Source organism: Lepidochelys kempii, chromosome 4 (genome assembly GCF_965140285.1).
Source record: "Lepidochelys kempii isolate rLepKem1 chromosome 4, rLepKem1.hap1, whole genome shotgun sequence".
Classification (NCBI taxonomy): Eukaryota; Metazoa; Chordata; order Testudines; family Cheloniidae; genus Lepidochelys; species Lepidochelys kempii.
Genome location: NC_136383.1, coordinates 23,859,220 through 23,885,620, shown reverse-complemented (window position 1 = coordinate 23,885,620; position 26,401 = coordinate 23,859,220). Strand labels below are relative to the sequence as shown.

The 26,401-nt window shown below is 40.9% G+C and overlaps 1 protein-coding gene across 2 annotated transcripts in view; it reads right to left on the bottom strand.

The window, feature by feature from the left end:
* BMPR1B (bone morphogenetic protein receptor type 1B) overlaps window positions 1-26,401 on the bottom strand; it is a 356,230-nt gene that overhangs the window by 199,871 nt on the left and 129,958 nt on the right. For both annotated transcript variants that reach the window (XM_073340728.1, XM_073340729.1), the window contains exon 3: window positions 20,854-20,934. The gene's annotated coding sequence lies outside the window, so the exon portion shown is untranslated. The remainder of the gene's footprint in view (window positions 1-20,853; window positions 20,935-26,401) is intronic.

The following is a 26,401-nucleotide window of genomic DNA, read 5'->3' as shown; positions in this document are numbered from 1 at the left end:
CCATACTCCACAATCAATCAGAGACTTCACTACTGATTTTACATAGAAGGCACTCAGATACTATAGTGACAGGCAGCAGTATAAAACCCTAACACAAATAACACAATAAATCATATTTCCAAAAATAACATCACCATTAAATCTACTTAAATCCAAAAGAAGTTTGTTTATAATCTCTATGTGGACTATCTGAAAAGCCTGGCAGTGGCAAATATCTGCTATGTTAGAGGAAGACTTAAAATTGCACAGTGCTGTACATGGGGGAGGGAAAGAAGATTCCATCCTGAGCTCTGAAAGTTGTGATCTTATTGTCTGAAGCATGAGATTTGATTAGCTGGATCCTACTACACATGATCATTATTGGGCTCAGTCCTGCAGCTCATACACAGGAAAAACTTGAAACTAAAGAGAGTTTTGCCTGAATATGGACTTAATGGGTTCAGTGCATCATCTAGCTCTTTTGTAAATCCAGACATAATATTTAACTCCATTACTGGTTACCACAATGATTTCACAGGTTGACTTCATGCTGTGTAAAAAGACGCCACAAAGTTACAACATTCTAAATGCACGTAGAAACTAAACCTGCAGCATTTTTTAACTCTTCTTTACTATCCAAGGTTATACCAATAATGCCCAAAGGAAACACACAGGAAAACTCCCAGTGTAAAACTCCACTTATTTATTTTTTCAAAATCAGGCTGGGCCTGATTGGCCTGTCAAATACACCAGAGTAAATCAGGAGTACCTCTGCAGAAGTTAATGCAATTACTCTGGGATAAGTAAGAAGAGAATCAGGCCTGTTGGATCTTGACTTGTCTAGATTAGGGGAATACACTCACAATCTGTCATTTTCTTTTGGATGTTCATCCTCTCCAAGCCAATCAGACAAAAAAATGATGTTTATTAGTCAAGGAGAGCTCCTTCTTCCCTCCAGCTAGACTATAAGAGACCTCACACAGCAGTTTCACTCAAAACCACTTTTCATAGGTAGCCATTAACAGGGAGATGCCCCTTCCCATATATGTGCAGAGCAATCAAGTTCATAGCACAGAGGTAAGGAAGAAAGGGGAACATTTAACTGTTGATGAGCACATGAACAATAGCAACAAACACCAGTCCCTCCTTTAATCTGCACTGAGGATTGCCCCTCTCGTATTACATCAAAGGATCTGGGGACAAGAGATGCCAAGTTGGGAAAGCAGGCATGTCCCCTTTTGCTATGGGAAGTGCAGGAGGGTCCCGCGTCTCACCCTAGGGTGACAACTACAGGTCTGGGGAGTCTACTGGAGGAGAGGAGTATGGTGGGCCTTCTGCATGCATGTTCATTTGCATGCATGTGCATGGTTTGAGGGAGGGAAGGAGGGGCTTTTTCATAAGTTTGGGTAAAAAATAACTCAATGCTTACTCAAAGTCCAGACATTTTGAGGTCCTGGATTAAGGTAGTCGTTAAAAATAACCTAAAACTCACACAAGATTCACTGCCAGTGAGTCCCAGCAGACTCTAGACCACTAATTTATATGGAGAAATTATCCCTGAAGGGAAATAAATATAAATGGCATCAGTTAAGGGGAAATGACATGCAGAGGATGCTCACTACAATGTGAGGTAGTGCTGAATTTACACCAATGGATAGAAAAATTAAAATCCAGTTGGGTGCTAAATCATCCCTCTAGAAAAAACAACACATAATATTTCTATTGCATTTATGAAGAGAACACACTCACAATATTTCACTTCTGTTGTAAGAACATTCAAGAAAGCTGATCTCCAATAAAAGGTGTCATGACACTGCAGATGGCAGGCCTATTTTGCCCTTCAAGTTAATGCCTTTTCCACTTCCCAAACAGCATTTTATAGTTAGCATTGAAAACCAGAAACTCAAGAGTAAAAGTTATTTGCATTAATTAAAAGCACATTATTTATATTATTGTATATTACTCTGGTGTATTTACTAATGGCAAGACACTTAATCTTTAATTTATTATGTCTTCAGTCTGGGAAGATCTTGAATGGAGATGATCACTTAGCCAATCAAGTGGCAGAGTGGGAAACAGAATCCAGATTTCTGAACTCCCAGATTTCAATGCCCCTGCACAGTGGTTCTGAAGATTTTTATGTCTACGGTCCTCTGTACCATTATTCCCTCTCACAAAACAACCTCGCGCCCATTTCTGCACCCCCTTCTCCCAGAACACAGGCAGTGATGACCTCGGTGCAGCCCTGGAATGCTATAAAAATGGCCACTGCCATTTTTTCCTCACTGGAAGAATAACAGGAGGACTGAAACTGGAACAAGAGAACCTTTTGCTCATTCCATGAGGAGTGGAAGGGACAGTGTTGCAGCTTATCCTCCTCAGTGCAGGGCCCATAGCCAAGTTTACAGGCTCTCCGGGCTATCCTGAGCTCAGGCTGAGAAGGACCCTCACAGGTGTGGTGTCGCGGAGCCCTGAGTGCTTGGGATTACCTATGGGATTACTTTGATACCCCAGGGGCTAGCCCAATGGTCTCTGTAAGGGAAGGAGTCCTCAGTACAGTTCAACAGCAATCCTTCGTCTCCAGGAGATTAAAGAATGGCACTTATGAACTCTGAATGGGGTCTTATCCCATTCTCCTTAGCCAGAAGAATGGTTGCAGTAACACAGGATCTTGAAGCCAGTAGCAGAATGGGAAAAATCTTCAAGGCTCCATAAAGAAGTGACAGGATTTCCACCCTCCCCACAGTCCTCGTTGAACATTTATCTTCTGTTAAATAGTCAGTCTCACAAAAAAAGTATAGTAATTCTTCTACCTTCAGATGCTTAAGGCTGTGACACTGCACCCCATATTCTTCATAGTTGCATGATTATGATATAATTATGACATAATTATGATGCATTTTGTACAAGAGGTGTCATTGGAAAACTTAATGATTTGCTGAATATGGTTATCTTATTTGTATGCATTTATCATTTCTTTCTGTATCTGAAGTTATGAATATTGACTATGCATCTGTATTTCGCATGTAGTCACACCTGAGTAACACCCACTAGGCAAAATGGTCCCAGTCTAGATAGCCAGCTCTGAAGGGCCTTTTCAAGGTAATGGGCCATTAGGAAAAACAACAGGCCTTAGGAGAAGCTTATCCCCCACCTGGGTAAGCCTTCCTGAGAACACCCCAGACATCGGTAAATAATGGCTGCTATAACTCAGCAAGGTGTGCAAGGGTATGTGACTAGGCCACGTGACTCTGGACTCCATTTTGGGATGTCTGTATTTTTCCACAACTTGGTCTGGGAACCAAGTTTGAAACAAAGGGTTCCTGCCATATGCTAAAGCTATATAAGGCAGGGAGTGATATCATCTGTTGTTCTTCATTCCCCACCCAAGAGTGCTCCTGAAAACACCTGAGGAACAAAGACTGAACTGCGGGAAGTGCTGGAACCAGGCTAAAGAAATTTCTAGCCTGTGTATGGAAACCGGGAAAAACTAAGCTGTAAAGCAAAGGCAGCTTGTGCCTTAAGATTCTGCAAGCCTGCTTGTATCAGGGGCTATTGCATTTCCTCTCCACATTGAGGGGTTGGCAAACTGGATAATAAATTCATACTGGTTGAGGTTTGGACCAGGGCAGGAGGGTACAGCACTGGGGTCCTGGACTGGGAAGCTGGTGGTTATTTTGGCTGTAGTCTCTCTATTGTTGATTCATGCAATGGCTGATCAGCTTGCATGTAACTGCAGCTGAGTGTGTTTCTACCTGTGTGAATGCTGGTGGAAGTGTAGGACCGGGAGCAGGTCTGCAGCTTGTCACAGCAGCACAGTGTGAGAGGGAGCCCAGGCTGGTGAGTCAGAGGGCTCGGTGGTACTGTCACAGAGGCTTCCACTCACTTCAGTTTATATAGAACCAAATTCTGCCACCCTTACTCCATGGCTAGAACTTTTGAAGCCAGTGTTTGGACTTCTAAGATGTCGCATCTGTGGGCCATATTTAGTAACTTAACTCATCGCCATTCGCTACTCATGGAGCCAGGTATTTCTCAATGTGAGTAAAAATGGCAGAATCTGGCCCACAATTTTATGTGTCAGTCTCTGCTTAGGAGAAACTTGGGACTAGCCTTAGAAGAATGCTGGCGTGTTATAGGTCAGGATTGGTCTGCATTACTTGGCACAGTTCGGACACATTAAATTTGCACAGAATCTATCTACCTGGTTCTGGCCAGTGCTATCAATTCTTGAATGCCACACTTAATATTTATTTTAATTAAAAATTGGGGTTAACTTTTAAAAAGTTCCATAAGAGATCTTATAAAGTCAAGACTCTCCTCATGATGCTTACTTGTTAAAAAATATTCCCTTTGTTTTTACTCTCAAAAGCCTATTTAATTAATGTAATTTCTTCACCAAAAGTATCCAAGCCCCAACCCCTTGCATTTTTTTCATCTGATAGTCATTCTGCCCTCTGCATGTATGTGGCTCCCTTGACAGCAATGGCAGCCACATGTAAGCATCAGTATCTGTCCTTACAAAATACCAGAAAAAACCCAGGAAGGCAGTCAGGTGGAAAAGATGGTGGTAGACAGCTCATACACTGGTGAACAATAACAAATAAAGATTTCACTTTAATCCTGACTGTCTCCTTCTGCCAATGTACTGCGTGTGAATTAAATTCAAGGGGCCAGCTTCTGATCTCAGTGCAAAACATCATTCATTATAATTTCATTCTAGTAATCAAGTCAGCGAGTTGACATGCCACATTACGTTTAGAAGTGAATTGGGGAAACTTCCTGTCTTCCAGCCCTCTCTGGATGTGACTTACAATAACTCAAAGTCCCTTACATGTTCACTCATTGATATGTAACTCTCATGTCACCTTAAAGGTGGACCCCCTATATGCATTCACTTTTTTTTTTTTTTAAATCAGACATAACTCGATGACAGACCTCCCCTCCATAAATGCACTTCTGGCTGAGTCTTGTTATTTCATGCTCCATCTACACAGATCACACAATTTTTCTCCTTTTTCTCTTATCCATTTGCAACTCTAATGGAGTTCCATCCAACCCCAGCTGTTATTTTGCTCTTCAGTCTCTCTCTCTTTCATTTTCTTTATCTCTTGGCCTCACATGTTGCTCCTTCATGGTGCTCCTACAGCCTTACTTCTACTACCTGCCCTTGTTTCTTTCCACTTCAGCTCCCAAATGCTCTGTGTAGCTTCTCTGAACTTCTGCCTCAGTGCCTCCGCTTTAACCACAGCTTAGAAAATCCATTCACCAACTCACTCAAGGCAAGAAGGAAGCTTTCCAGGGCAAGGGCCATAAACCTCTGCAGAATCTAAGCTTCCTTTTGGTTGCAAAGACAACTTTACAAACATGACTAGAGAATAAACAGTAAAGTGCGAGCTTCCCAAGTCTACATACAACTCCAATGCCTCTTCAGCCACGTATAGTTGTGCCAAACTGCAGCAGGACACTGCTGCTATTAAGAATCCTGTGGGAAGCAGTGAACCCATGAGTATCAGGTCAATTTCACTCTGCTGCTGCTTGGCAAAGCTATTCATTAGGCAGGAATCCTCCAAAACTGAAATTGTAGGAAGGGTAGAATAATGAAGACACCATACCCACACACCTTTGCAGCAGCCAAAAGACTCAAGGTTGGGAAAACAGAGAGAGTCCACTTCTTCATTCTATCACCCAAAGTGGTTTCAAATGCATCAGTCACTTGCTAGCCAGAGGCTGATATGAAAGACTGAGCCCTTCTTGCTCCCAGCAAGGCCCAAGGACAGCATGTTAATGGAAATCCTAGCACTTCCCCTGCAGATTATGACAGTGGTTGGCTTTTCATCTGGATGTTTAGACTGTGGATAGTTTCCCTCTCCCATCTTGTGTGTTGGTATTTGGCAAGTAGGCATAGTCCTCCGGCCACTAGTTGTCAGGTAAAACTTCCAAACCCTATGTGGAGGAGTGGGATAGGTTAGAAAAGAGAAGTACGGTATTGAGAGAGAGAAGTTTGGGAGACAAGGAGAAGAAAAGAGAGACAGAAAACGCAGGAGAGGAGCTAAGAACCCAGAGTTGGGACAAGTATTCAAGGAGATTGAGGGTGTGAGAAGAAAAAGGAAACCAACCCTGACAACGCCACCATAAAAGATTTATAGGAAAGAAAAAGTGGAGTAAAGCCTGGAGGTACGAGCAAGTGCGTTTAAAATAAGGGAGGCAATATATTATACAAAAGTGTGTGAAACAGAAAGCTGATTGACATTATGTCACAGATGGAGTAGAGAGCATGCCATTTTTTATTCTTTACATTTCAAAGGGAGTGGTTCTGGGGCAGATGGCAGCACACATATTTTTTCAACCTGGCTATTTGGCATCAGGTACATTTTTTAAGCCATGGCTGGAACTTCACAGAATTTCCCGGCTCCAGCTCCTCAGAAAGACATGAGAGCTCAATCTCACCTCATTCTGCAATATGCTGAGGGAACTGTTTGTTCTCTTGCTCCAACAGCATAAAAGGCTGAACTATTCAAAACTCTACAGCTATAATGCAGTGCAATAGCCTGGCACGAACATACAGAACTAAAAACAGAGAGGAAACCAAAAGGAAAAGAATGAGACACAGCAGCTGGCTCACTAGTGGATTTCATTGCTTTAAAACTACTTGTTTCTCCATGAGGCCTAATGGATCCAAGTTTCAGCATACACCTACAGGTATCATACCTGGTTTGGGCAGTGGCAGAAGGAAATAATCCTTCTGCATATGGTAACTCGCCACCACAGAAAACAAACAAAGGGCAAATGTAGTTAAAGAATTTCAGATGATTTGGTGGTGCTGCCATCTCCTCCCTGCCACCACCCTGCACAAAGCCAAACAGGTTTTTGAAGGGTTTGGGGAGATAGGAAGGAAGCCATTGTACCACTGCTACTCCTATGGTATGCATAAGTGGCCATCTGCACATGCATTAGGCCTATGGAGCCACAGTTCACTTCCCACATCCTCGCAAGAGTCCCTCAAACACAATGTTCGCATGCGGTACATCCAAGTTGTCCCTTGTGTGGCCTCTTCACAACTTGTCCACCCCTGCACCAGAACCACAGCCATTTCACTTTATTTAGGACCTTCAGGGCTCAGTGGAAACTGGGAAAACATCTGGTTCTTAACAGGCAGCAAATGAAAGCTGTGTATTCCCAACATAAGTCCTTCGCTCCCTGTGGCAGAGGGACTTTTGTTTTGCCCATTGCTTGATAACCAACCTGCACAAAAAATTTCTTAGTCCCTGAAAGTCATTCAATAAACTGTTTTCCTTCAGTCTGTAGTAATAAAACTATACAACACTATAAACATTTTCCACATTTGACTCCAAGATATTTGGCTCTCTGGCTAGAAACATTACTTCTTTTGTTTTTAAGTTACAGCAGACCCCTTCAGACCTAATTTACCTCAGGATGCCAAATATTTTTGTCTTCTGTTTTTCACTATTACAAATGTTTCTAAAAACTACAAAAGAGAGCTGAACGAACATTGGAACAGGGCCATTCCTTTTGAGTTAGACACATCACATATCAGATACATCAGAAAAATAAAGAGATGCCCAGAGAACAATTTTCCTTGACGAGAGCCTCTCAATATACAAAATTAAGATTAGCATTAAGAGGAGGTATGTTCCTAATTCTTTCAAGCAGTGAAAGGAGAACAGATCCCATGGAGAACAAAACTTACCTTCCATGCAAAGATCAATTAAGGGGTTGAAAGAACTGTCAAAGACAGTCAGCATTTTAGGTAAGCTATATTGAAGGATCTACTTTTGAGACTGTAGATGTGTGTTCCCTGTGCCACCCACCCAGTCACCCTGGCCTTGGAAGGATTCCACCTCCACAGGACATAGAAGCCAATTCAACTCTCTGCCTTCCTGCTAAGGCTGCCAACAAGATGTTGCAGTGGTGAATTGCCCTTTAGACTTCTCTTCACTAGCAACTGGACTAAAAGCCATCCGTTTGTTTCAGATAGTGGAGGCTACTGGTATTAATGTCAGCAGCTCATAATAAATTGTGCTCACTACTAACCAGAGCCGTCCTGAAACTGACCCAGGTCGGTAGAGGTGAATAACTTCCATTATCATTTATCTGAGCTGGGAGTATCCCTTCCAAGCATCACATCATTAGGAAACAAACAAGACACAAATTCTCAAAAGGTTAAACAAAACAAAAAATGCAAAATAGCAAACTTTGACTTGGACTAATAAAGAAAATGACTATGTTTTATCGCATAAATGCTATGATGATATGCAATGGCAATACTTCCAAGCTGATATATAATTATGTTAGTAGGTGCTGTTCCATTATAGATGAAAGTGAAAAGCCTCATTCTGTCAGTCTTCAGCTGACTGTATTCTAAGTGGTTTATCAAGAGGGAATGTGGATTTATAGTTTAGAGTAGAACACATACTCAGGTAAACACAGCTTTCTGGAAAGTTTGGTCTCAGGCATATCTCCACATCACTGTTGTAATTTGGATGTTCAGATTTATTAGTTTTTGAAGTACAGTTTAAATATAGTTGACTGAATTGTTTGTAGCATGTGTCTGCTCTGGCACTGGAGGTTAAAGGAAATGTGATAAAGATTTGAAAGCATACTTTCTATTAAAATATGGGGACTTACCATTTTACTCTATTAACAACATTTCATAATCAGCAGATCCAGTGAAAAACATGCAAAGTGTACCTTTACTATACGAAGTACTGGTATTTATAAAACATGCTGGTTCTCCATTGTGTGTCTTCTCAAGCAGAGATCAATAGTCTCACGAGCATAAACATTTCATTTTCACCATGATTAAGGGCATTCACCAAATTAGATCAGTTTTAGAGCACTACCTTATTTGCATTTATTCTGTTACAAAGTTCAGATTATTACATGAAGGAATGCATTTAACAAAGGATTAATGTAAAGGTGACACTGAGGGTGAGGCTTGGAAGTCTAACATTCCTGTTCTCTTGGTGTTCAAACTGCAACTATATGATTACATTTTTATCTAATATAAATATGAATTAACTATATTGATTTCAATCAAATTACTGCAGATTTTAACAGGTGTAACCCAGATCAGAATGTGTTCTATCATCATTAAATTACTTGGTTCTGTACATATAATATAAACTGTAATTATAAATAATTAAAATCATATTGCAAGTTGCTTACTCCAGTGTTGATCATTAGCAAATAGCTTTAGATTTGCCATGTTTCTTTTATGGAATCAAAATTATTTTAGTGAAATATTTCTATAGGTTTCTTAATGACTTTATATTTCTCAGTGGATACTTTATTCAAAAGCTAATAGAAACGAATTTATGCAAAATAAATTTCTCTCCAACTTGAAAAAGAAAATTGGGCATGATTTTTTGGGAAGATAATTTAAAAACTGGTTATTTAGAATTGTTATTTACTTAAATAGGGTCATAAAAATATCCACAACCAATTTCCACAGCACAAAACAGCCAAAACTAGTATATAATACAGGTTACCAATGAATCACGATTTCTATAACAAGGGTTGACAAAAAAAATGCCAATTCCTTGATTGTTTTGTAAAGACAAATGATCTACGGTTGGTAGAAAAATCAGTCCTGATCCTGCAGCTTGCTACTGTGGCTAAACTTCATAGTAAATACATGCAGGCACAAATGACTACTCACACTGAGTAAATTGCAGGGCCATAGTCCGAAAATAAATCCCAAATATTAAGGATTTTTTAAAAAACTATAGAAATAAACTGATACTTATACAGAGGGCTCAGTCCTGCTCCCACTGAAATTAATTAATGGAAGTTTTGACAGACTTCAATGGAAGCAGGACCAGGCCCACAAATAAATTAAGTATATCAAATATTGAAAGGTACCATGAGATTGAATTTGTGTTAAACGTATAATTCAGATGAGAGTTGATTTAGGAGGCTGTGGATATGGTTAGAATGTTTGTTACTATACCATGTGTTAGGTCAATATATGTCAAAAGCTATCTACCCTTTTATACCATACTGGTCCCTGTGGTACCTGGATACGTCTCAAATTCTAAAGAGTAGCATTAGCTTCTGATATGTTTTGGTTCATGTTCTGCACCCACTCACTCGCCACTCCCCAATGATTTAAGGTTCATCAGGTGTAAATCAGCACAGAATTTTGGCTTACTGTGTTTAATCAGGTGTTACAATTCCATGCAGCAGAGGATGGAGGTGTGCCCTTTCAATTTTGCCTATGGATCTGAAGTGCAACATAGAGGAGATCAGCCACTCACTGTTTTCCAACAGTGATTCCTTGAACGTGAAGGACTATTACTTGATATGTCACAAAAGATAACAGTTGTTTCTTTTAGGAAGGATCGCATGTACATCAGCACACCCATAAACCATGCATAGGTCAAGGGACATTCATTTGGATATGGTACTTCACCGAGTTTGTCTTTGCAACACCAGCACCATTCACCATCTTTTCAGTTTACCTATTGTAATCTAAAAGGGGTCCAGGTAGCTCTCTGCAATGCATGTATAGTATATAGAATGTATAGTAACAAACATTCTAACCATATCCACTGCCTCCTAAATCAATTCTCATCTGAATTATACGTTTAACACAAATTCAATCTCATGGTACCTTTCAATGTTTGATATACTTAATTTATTTGTGGGCCTGGTCCTGCTTCCATTGAAGTCTGTCAAAACTTTTTGCATACCAAAAAGGACGGATAGTTGCTGCAGAATTAGACCATTTTCTCATTGGGGGGGATGGGGAGGGAAAAGTAAGAAAGGAGGGAGATAGGGATTGGAGTCCAGTGTTAGCTGTCAAGAATTCAACACTGAATATTATGGGCAATATTGTTGCTTTAAGCCACTACAACTGGCGGGGGAGAGAGTCCACGGAGGATGATCTCCAAAGAGCTGTCCAGCAAAATGCACTCAGGAATGTGGACCTCAGTGGCCCCTATATTTCTCTTTCTAGAGGGCACTACCAACAACTGTTGTTGTTGTTGTTTTAAGAACAGCATGTCCTTTCTCCTTCACCTCTCTCAGTTAGCCAATACAGTAGGTGGGGAAGGGGGGGAAGGATAAGGAGGGACCACAGGACCTTGGCTCTATCCTTGCCCTGTGGCTCCATCCTTGCCCCATATATCCACTCCTTTCCTCTTTTGGGGGATCTAGTACCATTGTAAGCACTAGGCTACCCCACCACTCCCTACACCCTAGAACCACAAGGATCCGATCTATGCCTGGATGATGCACAGCTGCACCAGTATGGGGAGAAAGTACTTTTGTATCCTCTCTCCTCCTTCGCTCCCCACATTTTAGGGGGATGGGGGGAGGAACCTATACAAGACTGGAAACAATCTACTGCTAAACTGTAACTATATGGCTCCTCATTTTCTGAGCCCCAAATGGAAGTGACCTGTAGAAACAGTGGTGAGGAGTGGGGGGAGATGGGACATGACAATGGACTGTCTGGCTTTGCCCATAGAATTAAAATCCATTTCTAGGGGGCAATTTCGTTTCAGGAATTTTTCTAATGACGGCTCGTTACCTCTCCCTCCCAAACCCTATGCCCCCTTTAGAAAAAAGTTATATGCACACCAGCCTAAATAATATTCCTGCATTTAGGCAGGAAATGTGTCAACACATTAGCTTAAGAAGATCCTTGTTAATTCCCATCACAAGACTTCTGAAAGAGAAACCCAACCTGTTGCAAAATGGTTCCAGCAGCATGAGTTTGCAGTGTAATCTTTTCCCACTGACATATTTAAGCTAAGACTGTCGGTTACTTTTTTCTAAACAGTATTGAGAAATCATGTAATCAGAGAGCACAGTCATGGTTCACAGCACACACTGCCTCCTGGGTCACAGGGAAAGCTTCCACTTGCTCACAAAAGGAGTGAAAGGAGATGGCAGTTTCCCCTCACTCCTTGTGGGGAGGCAAGTACCATCAGTTGTACAAGCCTGGTGCAGTACTTTCTTTGGTATTTATATGGCCCCTAGTATTATGGTATCTGAGAACCTCAAAATCTTAAATGTATTTATCTGTACAACACCCCTGTGAGATAGTATTTGCCTATTATCCCCATTTTACAGATGGGGAAGGCCTCAAGATACTTAGTGACTTGCCAAAGGTCACACATGAAGTGTTGTGGTGGAGCTGGGAATTGAACCGAAGTCCCTTATGTCATATTCCCTTCACATTTGCACTCCGGGGAGCAAAAAACACCCCACAAATGTCTGGGTGTTCATTCATCGCCAGGCACAGATGGACCCAGAATGCTTCTCCCCTAAATACAAGATCAATTATTTGGAAACACACTTTAAAAAAGAAGTTCTCATTAATTAATTTTCATTGTATTGCATCATCATGTTGCTGCAAGATTCTAAAGTCGCAGTGACTAACCTAAGGATCAACTAGGGGATAAAATGGAAGAAATTAGGTTAAATTAATTATGAACTACATTTTTAAAAAAACACTTATTTCCATTAATTTGATGTCCCCCTACATATTACATGGGTACTTTCTAGAGATAGGCAACCACACAGCTTTGCAGAAGCATTTGCTCCTTAGCTATTCTAGACCCAAGCAGAGGTTCCCAATCATGCCAAGGTGCATGACATTTTTGAGGCGGACCACAGCCCACGAGGAAACAGCATAAGACCACCAGAACCATTTTCATTTGTAATTTCTACCTTCTGAAAATTGCTTAACTCAACTTTATTTCAAACGCATAAAGTTATTCCCCACCCGAGATGGAATAGCTCACTTTTCATAGCCTCCTTTAATCTGGAATCAACAAGGTGGCTAGATATCAACATATGTTTTTACACATACTGAACATCTGCTATGGTAAATGAATCAAGGGAAAACAACAGCACCCAAGACCATGAGACTGACTTGGGAAAATACCCAGATGATTTTGTTTGATTAAAGAAATATTTTGGCAGCTTCTGACGGATATATGGAAGTCATTTACCTGTAATTGGAGGGTCTTTGAGAGGTGCAGTCCCTATCTGTATTCCACTGTTGGGGTCCATGGGACCTGTATTTATGACACCCTGAAATCATGTGAGGATCTCACTGGCCTCTTCCGCAAGGCAAAAACAACCGACTGCCCCAGTGTATACAGAGGAGGAAGATGTTGAGCCAGATCCACCGTTACCTGTGGTACTGACAGGTGTATCATCATCCTCATCTGATGAAGTAATCACCCAATCTCTGCATGATGACCACAAACAACACAAAGAACTCTTGCAGATGGTGATAACTGAACTTCAGATCCCACTTCATGAAGTTTATGATGCACAGCACAAGCTGTTTGATATCTGACAGCCAACTGAATCCAGTTGGGTAAATCTCCCAGTAAATGAGGCAATCATGGAACCAGCCAGAATGGTACAGCACACACCTGTATCATGCACCCCTACTCCCAGAAGAGCTGAAACACAATACTTTCGCCCTACAAAAGGGGGAGAATTTTCTATGAGCACTTGTTTTGGCCCTTCCTCATCACTCCAATCTGAGCTCCAGGGAGAGGGCTGAGCAGGGCGTTACCTCTCCACTTGCTGGATACCAAGTAGGACTTCTCCATGTTCTGATATAGGCTATTATAGGAACAAATTATGTGTGTCTTGTGACAGGGTCAGGCCAGGTGGCTACAGGAGAGTGATAGAAGGCAGATATATTAGCCCCAGGTTAAGCAGGTCCCTTTTCCCTGGGTAAGGTAACAGGGGCAGTTCCAGAACAATCAGGAACTTGCTGAAACCAATTAAGGCAGACAGGCTAATTAGGACACATGGAGCCATTTAAGAAAGCTGCTAGAATCAATTAAGACAGGCTAATCAGGGCACCTGGTTTAAAAAGGACCTCACTTCAATCAATGAGGGGCATGCAAGGAGCTGGGAGCAAGAGGCGCAAGAAGCTGAGAGTGAGTAGGTGTACTGCTAGAGGACTGCGAAGTACAAGCGTTACCAGACATCAGGAGGAAGGTCCTGTGGTGAGGATAAAGAAGGTGCTGGGAGGAGGCCATGGGGAAGTAGCCCAGGGAGTTGTAGCTGTCACACAGCTGTTACAAGCAGCACTGTAGACAGTTGCAATCCACAGGGCCCTGGGCTGGAACCCGGAGTAGAGGGCGGGCCCGGGTTCCCTCCCCCTCAACTCCCTATTTGAAACAAGAGGAGGTGACACCTGTGAGTCCCACCAGAGGGGAAGGTCCCTGGCCTATCCCCTGACCCACTAGGTGGGTCAGCAGAGACTGAGGGGATTGTTCTCCTCCCTTTTCCCATGCTGGCCAGTGATGAGGTTAGCTGAGCGAATGGCAGGTTTGAGCCACTAGCAAAAGTGACCAAACTGAGGGTTGCTGTGAATCTCTGAGGCGAGCAAATCTGCCAATAAGTGCAGGACCCACCAAGGCAGAGGAGGAACTTGGTCACAGTCTATAGTATGGCACATAAAACCAAAAACTCTTTACCAAGAGCTATGTGAAATTACATATATTATTTGAAATATTTAAAAATTTGCATATTTCTTATGCCAGCATTAGAACAGGTGAAACTCGTATGAAGCTAAACCACGATAAAAATGGTGCAACCGAGTGGTCAAGCAGTCCACGTTCTCCTGTTACACGATTCCCGCAATACATGTAGAAGCAGAATGGAGATTATTCTTTCCAACTGGGTTGCTGAATCTGCAATTCTATGTAACAATAACGAGAGCACCATCCCACACTTTTCTTGTGTGAACTCCAAAAGTCATATAGAAATAAAGAAAATAAGTTTCCGTGGATTAGGCTAGAGATCTTAAAGGGACTGGCTCTCTGTGGAAGATCTGAACAACAATAACATTGCAAAAACCACAGTAAAATACTTCAAGCAAATTGCCATCTGTGCCAAAAGTCTGACAACAATATTGTTCTCATCTTCTTAAATCATGCACAGTTTAGTTTAGGGGGGAGATGAAGGAACAGGATCAGCCTTTAGCCAAAATGCGACAACTGACTCTGCAGTTCTGTAAGTTATCCCCTACTGCATTATGAAATGCTTCATACATGGGGACCTGCTTCATTACTGGTCTGTTAACAGCTTCACAGCTCTGAGTTTGGCTGCATTCACTCTGTTTTGCATCGAGCTGGCCTATCGCCGTCATTTGTGAAGAACTGAAATGCTGCTACAGTTTGTAACCTAAAACACAGGGGGGGAAAAAGTACACAGCAGCTGTTCATATTTTCAAGGAAGCCTGTTTTAATGATGTCATGGAAAAAAGGCTGGAATCTAGTAAAACGTGTCAGACAGGCAGGCCATTCAAGCCCCTTAAACAATATACGTACACATGTTGCGCCATGTACATTACATTACGGTATAAAAAGGCAAAGACTGGAGCGCATTAAAATATTATTGAGGACAGGCAATTAGGGTCTTTTCATAAATTTACTTTAATAAACTCAGTTTACTACTGGAACTACCCAATAAAGCAGCATACAAAAGCGATAGGACTAGCTCCATATCAAGCAAGCCCATTTTGACCCATCAAACAATTTAAAACTATATTTAAGCCACTAGCTAGCTGGGACTCTAAGGGAATTCAGAACATCTCCCAAAAAAGATTCTGTACACAGAAATAAAAAGTAAGAAACTAAACACAAAGCATCAACTTATACATTCTTTAAGAGGTAAGAAGGGTCGTGGCTCAAATTTACACATATCAGTGCAGCTCTCACTGCAGTCAATGGGAGCCCCACATGTGCATCCAATTTGACTCATTCTTGGCGATCAGACTTTCTGCAACCACATGTGCTCGGCTATTCCATCTCTTGCAGCAGCCTGTTTGTACACTACTTTCTGAGCTCAAGCAGTGTACATGGCATAGCACAGGGCCTGCTCACCCCCTCCTCATCTTCTAATAGAGGAGCATTAAAGAGGGGAGGACCTGCAGTGGGATGTGGAGCTGTCAGAGGCAAACGGAGGCACATGTTCCACAGTCATTTGGGACCCTACATTAGTATTTATTTTGCCCTTATAATGGTCCTTACAGATTTTCTTCTGCTGGGGATCTGAAGACGTTTACATGACATTAATGTGGTGCTAGGCAGGATAACTGGGCATTTCTGATAAGATGAGATCTTCTGTTTCTAAATTTACTGAGAGAATTTAAACATTCAAGCTGACTCTCTTGCATATTCAGCAGCTGGATAAGTAAAACAAGGCTGGCCCTGTTTAATGCCTTGTAGCCACAACATAAATACATAGACCTAAAGGAACCTCATTCTACTATGTATGGGCTCAAGATACACAGAATACGTATCTTGGAATACACTCAGGAGCTGGAATATAAAATGAATTAAAATATGATATAATTTAGGGATGAGCTCAAACATAAATCCTGTATCCGACGTCCTTAAATTTTTTGTTATTGTTTGGGAAGGAAGGTCAAGAACCGAAACCTGGAACCAGATCACAATTCCTGACTGGCGCAAATTTCTATAACAGGCTGAGCCAAAACCTCAAATCCAAACTCCCTTTCAACTCTGGGGCAGTCAAAACGCAGATACAAATTCTGGAACACAGACCCCTCTCTCGTGGAAAAAAAAAACCTTGCACAAACAAAGACACACAAAAATCAGGCAAATGTTCTAAATGACTTGTTGGGACTCTTCCAACCCCAATTATGATACTCGGAAAATAAGTCTGAGCTGTCGGCTGTACAGCATCTCTTCACAGTGCTATGTTGTCTGCAACTGTAACCAGCAGCCACAGTTTACACGGACACCTACAGGACCAGTCAAGGGTTACTCATATGTCTAAGTCTTTGCAAAACTGAACCCCAAATGAGGAAAGTCTTCACAGAATGCAAAAATGTTGATACTACTGGTTATGATTTACGCTTTTGTAATACAGACTAGCTTAGAAATGGCCAGATAGAACAGCGTAAATCTGGAATAACTTCATTGACTTCAAAGGAATTAACTACATTTACACCAGCATACATGAGATTGAAATTGGCCCTATGCTTTATAGCAAAGCACATTTATACCTTATGTAATTTGTACAATACAATGGAAAAGATGTTCAAGAACAGTAACTCAACAAAAATGTCTCAGTAATGCTACCAAGCTGAGTAACACAAGCCGGCTGAGTGACACTTTGCATTCATTTGGGTGGCAGCTTTCCTAATCTGTCTGTTAATGAATTGGCTTGTTACTACTATACTACTTCTATGATTCTTGCTGGCTTCTGCGCTGTTCTCTTGCAGGACGTCACGTAGCTCATGCTATGTGCACTGAACATTGCATAACTGAATACCCAATGAACCGTGTTCAAAAGAATTGCATTACATCATGGCTCCTCCAAGCATTTAATATGCAATCTGTGTGTTGCAAATGTTGCATAATACAGTTCAAGTTGTGGGTGGAGAGGATGAATGTGTAAATGTGGTGGAGGAATGAGTGGGCAAGACTTAACAGTGATGGCCCTGCTCATACTTATCCTTTAGTGAAATCTTACATCTAGTTTGCCGTCACGGAGACTATAAATCTAATAAATATTAAGGGCCCAATTCTGCAAATCAAAGTGAACATAAACACAGCAGAAACAGCCCTTGTAGGAGGTCTCTTGCATACGGGGAGCCCAGGTTTGCTGAGCCAATATAACAGCAGCTATCCCGAAATCACATTTGCTACCGGTACAATGGGTACGGCCATGACATTCCTACGCTCCAGCAGGCCACGGGTAACCAACATAACACAGAACTACCAGAGGACTGGACCAACGCCCATCAGCTCTGAGATGATATAGGGCTTAAAGGCTGCTTAAAGACAACTTTGCACCCACTGAGCTGCACTAGTTGCACACAGACTGGGTGCCATGGTCTGGCCCCATATATCTATACCAGGCAATCTGCAAGGGAAATATAGAACTCTTGCCTAATTAATAAAATATGTATTTGAGTCTCAGCGTTTCCCAGTCACAGTGCCACTGATCTACTGCTTATAATGACTTAGACCCTGATCATACAAATACTACTGATAGCTAAAAAGTGGGCACTGGAGCTACTATCACTTTGCTTGAGAAAATTTAACCCTTTAATGGATCTCACTTTTACTTGACAGTCAGCTTGCTCTCTATGGTCCCAATCCTGCTCCCGTACTGATGTGGATGGCAAAACTCCCATTGACCTCAATGGCGCAGGATCAGACCCCATTTCCCTTAATTTCACATACCGAGTAGACTAGACTACATTGGTATGGGTATATCCAACGGAGATTGGAGACTTATGTTGGTAGGAATGGAAAATGTTGTGGATGGAAAACGACCAAGGGAGAGGCCAAAGACTTGGTACACAGATGAGATATCAGTAGACCTCAGAAAGATAAAGCTATGTAACAGCCTGGCATACAATCATGAGTTTTGGAAGAAGGCTATAAAACTTGCTGACCTCGAATAGGGAAGTGGCAAAAAAGATGACAATACTTAGTAGCCCTGATCCTGCAATCAGCACCATGCAGGCAAACCCATGTGCCCAAGTAGCATTTACTGTAGGACTGGGACCAGTAATACACTTTGTAATATCCTAAGCAGTTGCTTTCCTTTGTTAATATTTATACACTTCAAATACTTGTAGACTGTTAACATGGTTGTTCCTTGAGTAAGCAAACTGAAAAAAATGAACTCATACAAAAACTACATAAAAATAAATTCTTCTTTAGATTAAAAACAGAGCTGTAAATTTGAGGAAGTTTCCTCCTAAGTATTTCATGGTAAGTCAAATTTTGAAAAAATCTACTATTTGTGCTGTGTGAATTTCAGAGCCAACACCATATTGCTTATTGTTAAGTGACCACTCCCTTTCTCCCCCTCATTTTTTCACTCATTCTGTGCATACAGGTGTCAGAGGTGTCCCTTCATACATTACATTTGGCAACAACAACGATGCTAGTACACTGACAGAGAGAAAGACGGGAACGAGTAATATAGCCAAGTTGCCTGTCACATGACCAGAAACCCAGCAAAACACAGTGGGACTGATTCTCCAGTGTCTGCATCTTGTGTAGTCATTTACACCTGTGCAACGTGTAAAATGCTACCAAATCAGAACTCTCCACCCAAACTGGAAATAACATTTCAGACCCACTTGGTGCAGATGTAAATGAATATATGACAAGGAAAGTGATAGAGGACCAGGCCCAACATTTGCTATCAGTTTTGTGTTACCAGGTCTGTCTATAAGTAGAAGACTTTTCAAATGAGCTTGGGTTCTTAAGCTGTAGATTCAAAATCAACAGCATTTAAATTTGTTTTATAGTTTATGTCAAAAGCAAATATTTCAAAACTTTGCCTTTTGAAAGTGCCAAACTTTGGACCGGGGGAGTTTTTCTAGCAGAGCTGTGAAGATAATGGAGTTTGGAAAATAGAAGAGAAAATCAATTACTATCTTAATGATCTCAAAAATGTCTTTTACACTAGATTTCTATACAAACAGTGTGTAAAGCTGAAAAGCACCCTCTTAAAAACAACACTGTCTACACTTTCTATTTACCTACAATCTAAGATTCTCAAGGCAGGAACTGCCCTACGTCTTCCAACAGTTTCAAGCATTGCATCGACATTTTAAATAACAACATGCCTATTTTTATAAGAGAAATTACAGTTTTATTTTAAACTTAATAGACATCCAATTTTTCCTTTTCAAAACCTGGGCCTAGGTAACAAAGCACCAGAGTCCTATAAACTTTCTAACACCAAACACAAATTAAGCAGCGAAATTGCTCTAGGAAAAGTTCCAAGAATGTAGGAGTCTCAACATAATTTCTATATCTTAGGCTTTGACTTTTCATCACACTCAAACAACATAAAATATCATACTGTCAAGAATTATTACTCCACCATGGAAGATTTTCAATTATTTCCCTAGTTGCAACCAACTCATGGCCCTTTGCATGTAGCTCTCATATCAGATGATAGAGGTTCCATTGACAGAGTAGCTCAGAAATTGCTGATTTACCTGAGATGCTAGACCCAAGGGTTCATATCTCATAAACCATCACAGCATATATTGTAAACTATTGTGAAATTTGTCACTGCACATGCTGTTTCCTACAGAAGAGTGTATGCGAGTAATCAGTATGGTGCCTGTCTGCATAGAAAAATGTCAATATTGCTGGTGTAAAACGACGAGACTCAGTTTTACTTTCTGTGCCAGCTGTCATCACAGGAGTTTATAACAGCATCTCCAGTGAGTACAGGACCTACACACCGAAAAGCTCAAAATCCTTCCTCCTTTGCACAACTCAGGGTTTTAATCAAAGAACTGCTGGTTTTTCCAGTACAGAGCTACTGCTTGTTTAATCTCATGGGAAAGATCAAAGAATGACAACCTAGTTCTGTACAAATGCTATTATTCAGCAACACCCCAAAGGGAAGAAAGAATGTTTCCTGAATACAAATTGTAGATCCACCAATTCTTGTCTGAAAATCTAAAATGGGCAACGATAGCCGATTAAGTCAAGCCTGGTACTCTCTGTGCTAACTGCAGAGCCACAATACTGATATTTTCAATGAGGATTAAAAGTGTAACTTCTCAGTTGGTTCCTTTTCTTATATCTGAATGCAACATCCTACCCTTCATGTTTTGGGTGGCAGCCCACATATACCAACAGAAAACACCTTTCCCCATGGTAGAACACTCAAAATACACTTTTATTCCATTACGAAGCAGCATATTTTCAATTATTCTTATTTAGTTTTTTTTTACTACAGCTCATGAACTGCCATTCTTCTTCTGAGTCTGCTTCGTTCTGGTGCTTAATAATAATAGTTATGTCCCTAATATAAACAAAACGACTGATTCAATTAAATCTATATAGTCCTTACCTGCAGAATTCCCAGCATTCAAGAAATCTTCTTGTCACTACTGTGCTTTAAATAAAACAAGAGCATTCCCTGCTGGGTGACCTACAATAGAGCAGAAAGACATATCAAGACAACATAATATGGTACATTTTACATAAGCATCAAATTACACTTTAATGAAAAATTAACAGTTAAACATGTACCTATTATCTTGCCGTAGCTTGCCTTTTATGGATACTTGTGCCAAACAGTAAATGTTTGGCAGGAATCACACACCGTGAAATGCACATATGAATAAGAGGTACCTTTCCCCTCTTTCAACATACACGCTCAGACACGGAGATGTTTTGATTGCCCTTTATTCTCTACTTGTACAGCTCACGTTGCAGTTATATAAATTAAATAATTAAACTCATGCTGACACTAAACCATAGTACTTTTACAACTAAACAATACAATCAATAAAACTAGTCACTTGAGTAAGACCTGTAGGAATGAGACCAAAATCATTCTAAGTTGTTGTCAACTTCTGAGTCTTGCAGGAAAAATAAAAAATCCTTCTTGCTTTGAACTTTTATCTGATTACATTTTACTGAACACTGAAACCTAAATATTATTTCACAATCTGAAATGTAGCAAAACAAAATAATACTGGTGTCAATTTTGTTAATGCACAAAAACCAATAATCACACTGCAAACAACAGACTGTCAAATTCCAGTACCAGGTAGAGATTTAACTCTGCAATTCCTTATAAAGAATGGAAGTTGTGAGTTTAATCCTTCACTTGTCATGCTGGACATGTTCCTAGGTATTTCAGCCAGTTTCCTTGACTGCTATTTAAAATATATATATTTAGTGCTGCTCTTGTATACAGTAAATTTCCATAGATTTCCAATGATAATTTACCATTACTTAATGGACACTTTAGCTGGCTTGACCACTACGGAGTCATAAAGGACTTGATTGAGACTCTTACATTGTGATGATGGTTTTCTTTTAGAGCTGCTCTTACCAAGTGGGATCACCCAAGTGATCACTTACCAAGTGGGATCACCCATCCTGCTCCATTTTTTTTTAAACGTATACCATATGTTCCAAACAAACACACAAAATACAGTACTTAGGGCCAAATGATACCTGCTCTGGAGTGGTGGGAGAGAAACCCAAGAGCCCAATTCCACATCTAATAAACTCACACTAGATGCATCCATAATGAGGCCTCCTACACCATCTGAGAGCCCAGTTCTTCCACCCTATTAGTATCGAGTAGAAGCTTAGAGCTTGATCCTGTAAACACTTCTTCACGTGCCCAACTTTAGCCATGTAAGCAGTCCCATTGAAGAAGTCATGTGAGAGTGTTTACAGAATAAAGGCCTTAGTCTGCAAGTAGTCCCCTGAAGACTCATTAGATAATTAAACAGTAAGCTAGTAACAATTTTAATGATAGTGGGGCTACTGGCCCACTGTAAAATACAGTTGAAATCAATGAGATATTTATGGGAGTAAGCATCTACTCAAGGGAGAGAGTGAAACAACTGGGCCCAGAGTATGGGGCCTCGAAGAGGGCAGGAGCTGCTTGAAGCACAACATATTTACTTCCTATTTTGGAGGGGGGTTGGAGGAGAGATGGGGTAATCAAAGTGGCTCTGAACAAAAAGATCCAAAACCAAACGAATTAAAAAATGTAAGATGCAAAATTAAAAGTTTCAGTTATAACAAAATATGGCAGCACACAATCTATCTGGGGTTCAAAGTGAGTGATGACCTAACATTGCCCCATGAGTCAGGAAGAAGTGTAGATGTAACTGCAATACAAATGTCAAAGAAAAGAGTCATCGATCTAAGATGACACTTCTTTCCTGCAGTATGGTTGTATGTTAGTGAAGCCGAATTTCAATGGCTCATCTCAGTGCAGAGCAGCAATCACAATGGAAGGCCAAAGTTAATAGGGTACCATTTCTTTTCTCCAAGACCCACAAGTTTTGTTGGCCCATTAAGTGTCTAGTAGTGGCATGACTAAAATCTGTGATGAAAGTGTTCCTCTTTGCAGACAGAGGGTTGCTATATGTCAAAAACAAATTCAAATCTTATTTAGGAAAGTAACATTTACAATACAGTAATATAAGAACAAAACAGTCAATACTGATTTCTGAAGATGGATCTTTACCACAGGGGTGGGCAAACTTTTTGGCCCGAGGGCCACATATGGGTATAGAAATTGTATGGTGGGCCATGAATGCTCACAAAATGGGGGGTTGGGCTCTGGAGTGGGGCCAGAAATGAAGCATTCAGAGAACAGGAGGAGGCTCTGGGCTGGGGCAGGAGGGTGGGCTACAGGTGGGGGGGGGTGAGGGCTGCAGCTGGCAGTGCAGGCTCTGGGGTATAGGAGGAGGCTGGGACCAAGGGCTTCGGAGGGCAGGATGGGGATCAGGGCTGGGGTAGGGGTGCAGAAAGGGGTGCAGGCTCCGGGCGGTGCTTACCTCAAGCAGCTACCGGAAGTAGCAGCATGTCCCCCCTTCGACTCCTATGTGGAGGTGCAGCCAGGAGGTGCTGTGTGCTGCCCCATCCGCAGGCACCGTCCCCGCAGCTCCCATTGGCCATGGTTGCTGGCCATTGGGAGCTGTGGGAGCCACGTGGAGCCATGGCACGTGCAGAGCGGGGCAAGCCCCCGACCCCACTCCTCGGCTGGAGCACCAGAGCAGGGTAAACCCTGGACCCCGCTCTCCGACAGGAGCTTGAGGACCTGATTAAAACATCTGAAGGGCTGGATGCAGCCCCGGGCCGTCGTTTGCCCACCCCTGCTTTACAAAATAGTTGTCCAGTACATTAAGGCCAGGTCTACCCTAGACAGTTTTGCCAGTATAATATTGTCAGTTAGCAGTGTGATTTTCTTTTACATTTCTATACAGGTAAAAGCCCTATTGTAGATACATTTATACAGACCTAAAAAGTACTTTTGGCAGTATAGCTTATTTTGCTCAGGGAGCTGATATAAACTACACTAGCTACAGCACTTTTTGGCAAGCTGAATCTATACTAGGAGGGTTCACCAGGTTAGCTATACCAACAAATCTTTTCTCATGTATATCTGGCTTACGTCCACTAAACAATTAATGTATTTTCTCTTTTCCTTCCCATTTCCTTTATTTTCATAAGCCAATAGTTCTGTACACCCTATGTAATTCCCAGCCCTGCCGTTCATGAGGCAAATTAATTAGGCTGTTAAAACACCAGTTATATCCTGGCATTCCAATTCAGGTTAGCACCTCCAACAACCAAGTTCTGACTATAATTATGCTGGCATTTGCTCCTGGAAAGTATGGAAAATAATTACTACCAAGCTCCAGTCAAGCTGAAAGCAGAAATAATTACTCAAATCAAGATCAATTTGACGGAATTCAGCAGGATCCCACATCCAGTCAGTTATCTTTACCCTCATCACAAGCTGACCTCAGAAGAAACAGGAATTGAAAGATAAAAAGACCTAACATGGCAACAAAAGGTAATTATTCACCCCTAATGTCCTTTAAGGAGAAATACGCACTCCTATAAATCTGGATGTATAATTATTTGCTGGATAAGATGTGGTAGATTAATACAAATATTTATAGGTGTCCACTACAAAAAGTATACAACTCTGAGAAATCACATTACTATGCCCACATCAATTACCTACCCTAGGGTGGACAGAAAGCACATTTTAAGAAAAAAAATAGTGATATCTATACTTAATAAAGCACAATCCTAGAATGTTGGTATATAACAAAACAAATTTCTACCTTTCCTTTGGAAGATATTTGGCTTCATTTTCAGTGAGATAATTCTATGGCAGATTGTTATATTGTAATATTTTACAAGTGGAAGGAGACCTCTCAAGACCATGAATGAGGCTGTTTTCCAGCTAGCTTTTTGCTTTTGATTGAACTTATTGGGCTAAATTTTGGAAGGAGCCTTAAACATCCCTGTACATTTGCACCAGCTATTTTTCATGCAAAATTATCCATACACAGAAGAGACATGATTTTGACCCACAAACGCTATACTGAGCAGTCATGAATGACTGTGCATACCAAATTGTGAGAAGAAATATTTGGGTGAAGAGCACTGATGCCAAAGATGTTAATTTTTAACATCTAAATTTAAATAGAGTAGAGGTCGATTTTTATATTTGTGGCCTTTTTAATCTTAAGAACACAAGAAAAGTGAAAATGGAAAACACAGTGTTATTTCTTTAAAAAAGGAGGCCCCAACATGGGGCATACAGTGGTGAAGATAGGTTTATTCTATTTCATTTAGCACTGGGGAAAGATATAGGACTGGCAGCCCCACAGACTATAGTCCTATATTTTTTCCAAGGACAAGGACAACAGAGGCAGTGGCAGAGACACTGCCCCACATGTGTATCTCAACACTGCTCACCTCTAGGGGTGAGGAACACACGCTTTCCCCATGCCTTTTTAATTCTCAGCGTCACCGCAGAGCTTGCTAATAATGGTGAAAACCACAGTACGATGTATGTGCTTCTTGAAATGCGGACCCTATCTAAAATGAACTGAAACAAGGTAATCAAATTACATAACAATGTCACATTTTTCAGGCTTGCATTCAAGCATTCAAAATGGCAGCTAGAAGTACACGCACTACCATTTTTAAATGACATTCCTACAACTCTGAGGTATAAAATCCTGAACTGAACAGAATAGAAGAGGATCTTTTGCCGACTCAGTGGCTCAAGAGATTAGTAATGGGATTCAGAGCCTTTCTACTCTATGTTACCACTTGAAATCCAAGCCAGGTTCACAGTGACTTACAGACATAATCATCTAATGGCTATTTGTTGACATATGTGAAATGAGTTGGTGGTTTCCGTTCAGTTCTTAGTGGAGAGTATCCACATCACAAAACTCACTATCCCAAATGGCACTACCTTGTTGGCAGGGAGGGCCTGGATTACATGGGAATTTAGAATTAAACAACTCGCCAAGTCTCATTTCCAGAGATGGTACTTCCTGGTCAGCATTCAAGTGCATTAACAGCTCAGTATGGGGAAACTGGGAGACAAGAGTTCAAATTCTGATTAGTTTTCTCACTTTCAAACACTTTCTTTTAACATTAAACTCCTGCATTAAACATGCTCCTGCTCAGAATACTGTGAAGGTGCAGATAAAAGGAAACTAAGCCTAAAAAAAGACGATAGTGTCAACAAATTGAAACGGTTACTGCCATGCTTTACTTGCCTGAGTGAAATATATATTTAATGGGGGAATAAACTGTGACTATTCACAAACATTTTTAAATGCTTTCCCCATGCTCAGGTCTCTTCTGTGTTTGCTTCTGCTAATATTCATGTCATTGACTTTTACGAACACAAACATTCACTGTAGGCAAATTTCAAAGCTGTTTATCCAAGAATATGTATTAAAATAGTTTTGAAAATTCATATTGGAAGTTGTGCACTCAGCAAACCAAAAAGAATACATAATATGACTTCAGACCATTCGTATATCTTTAAGAGAGACATCAAATACTCACCTACAATGGCTTGAATAACAATCAGAGTAGAAAAA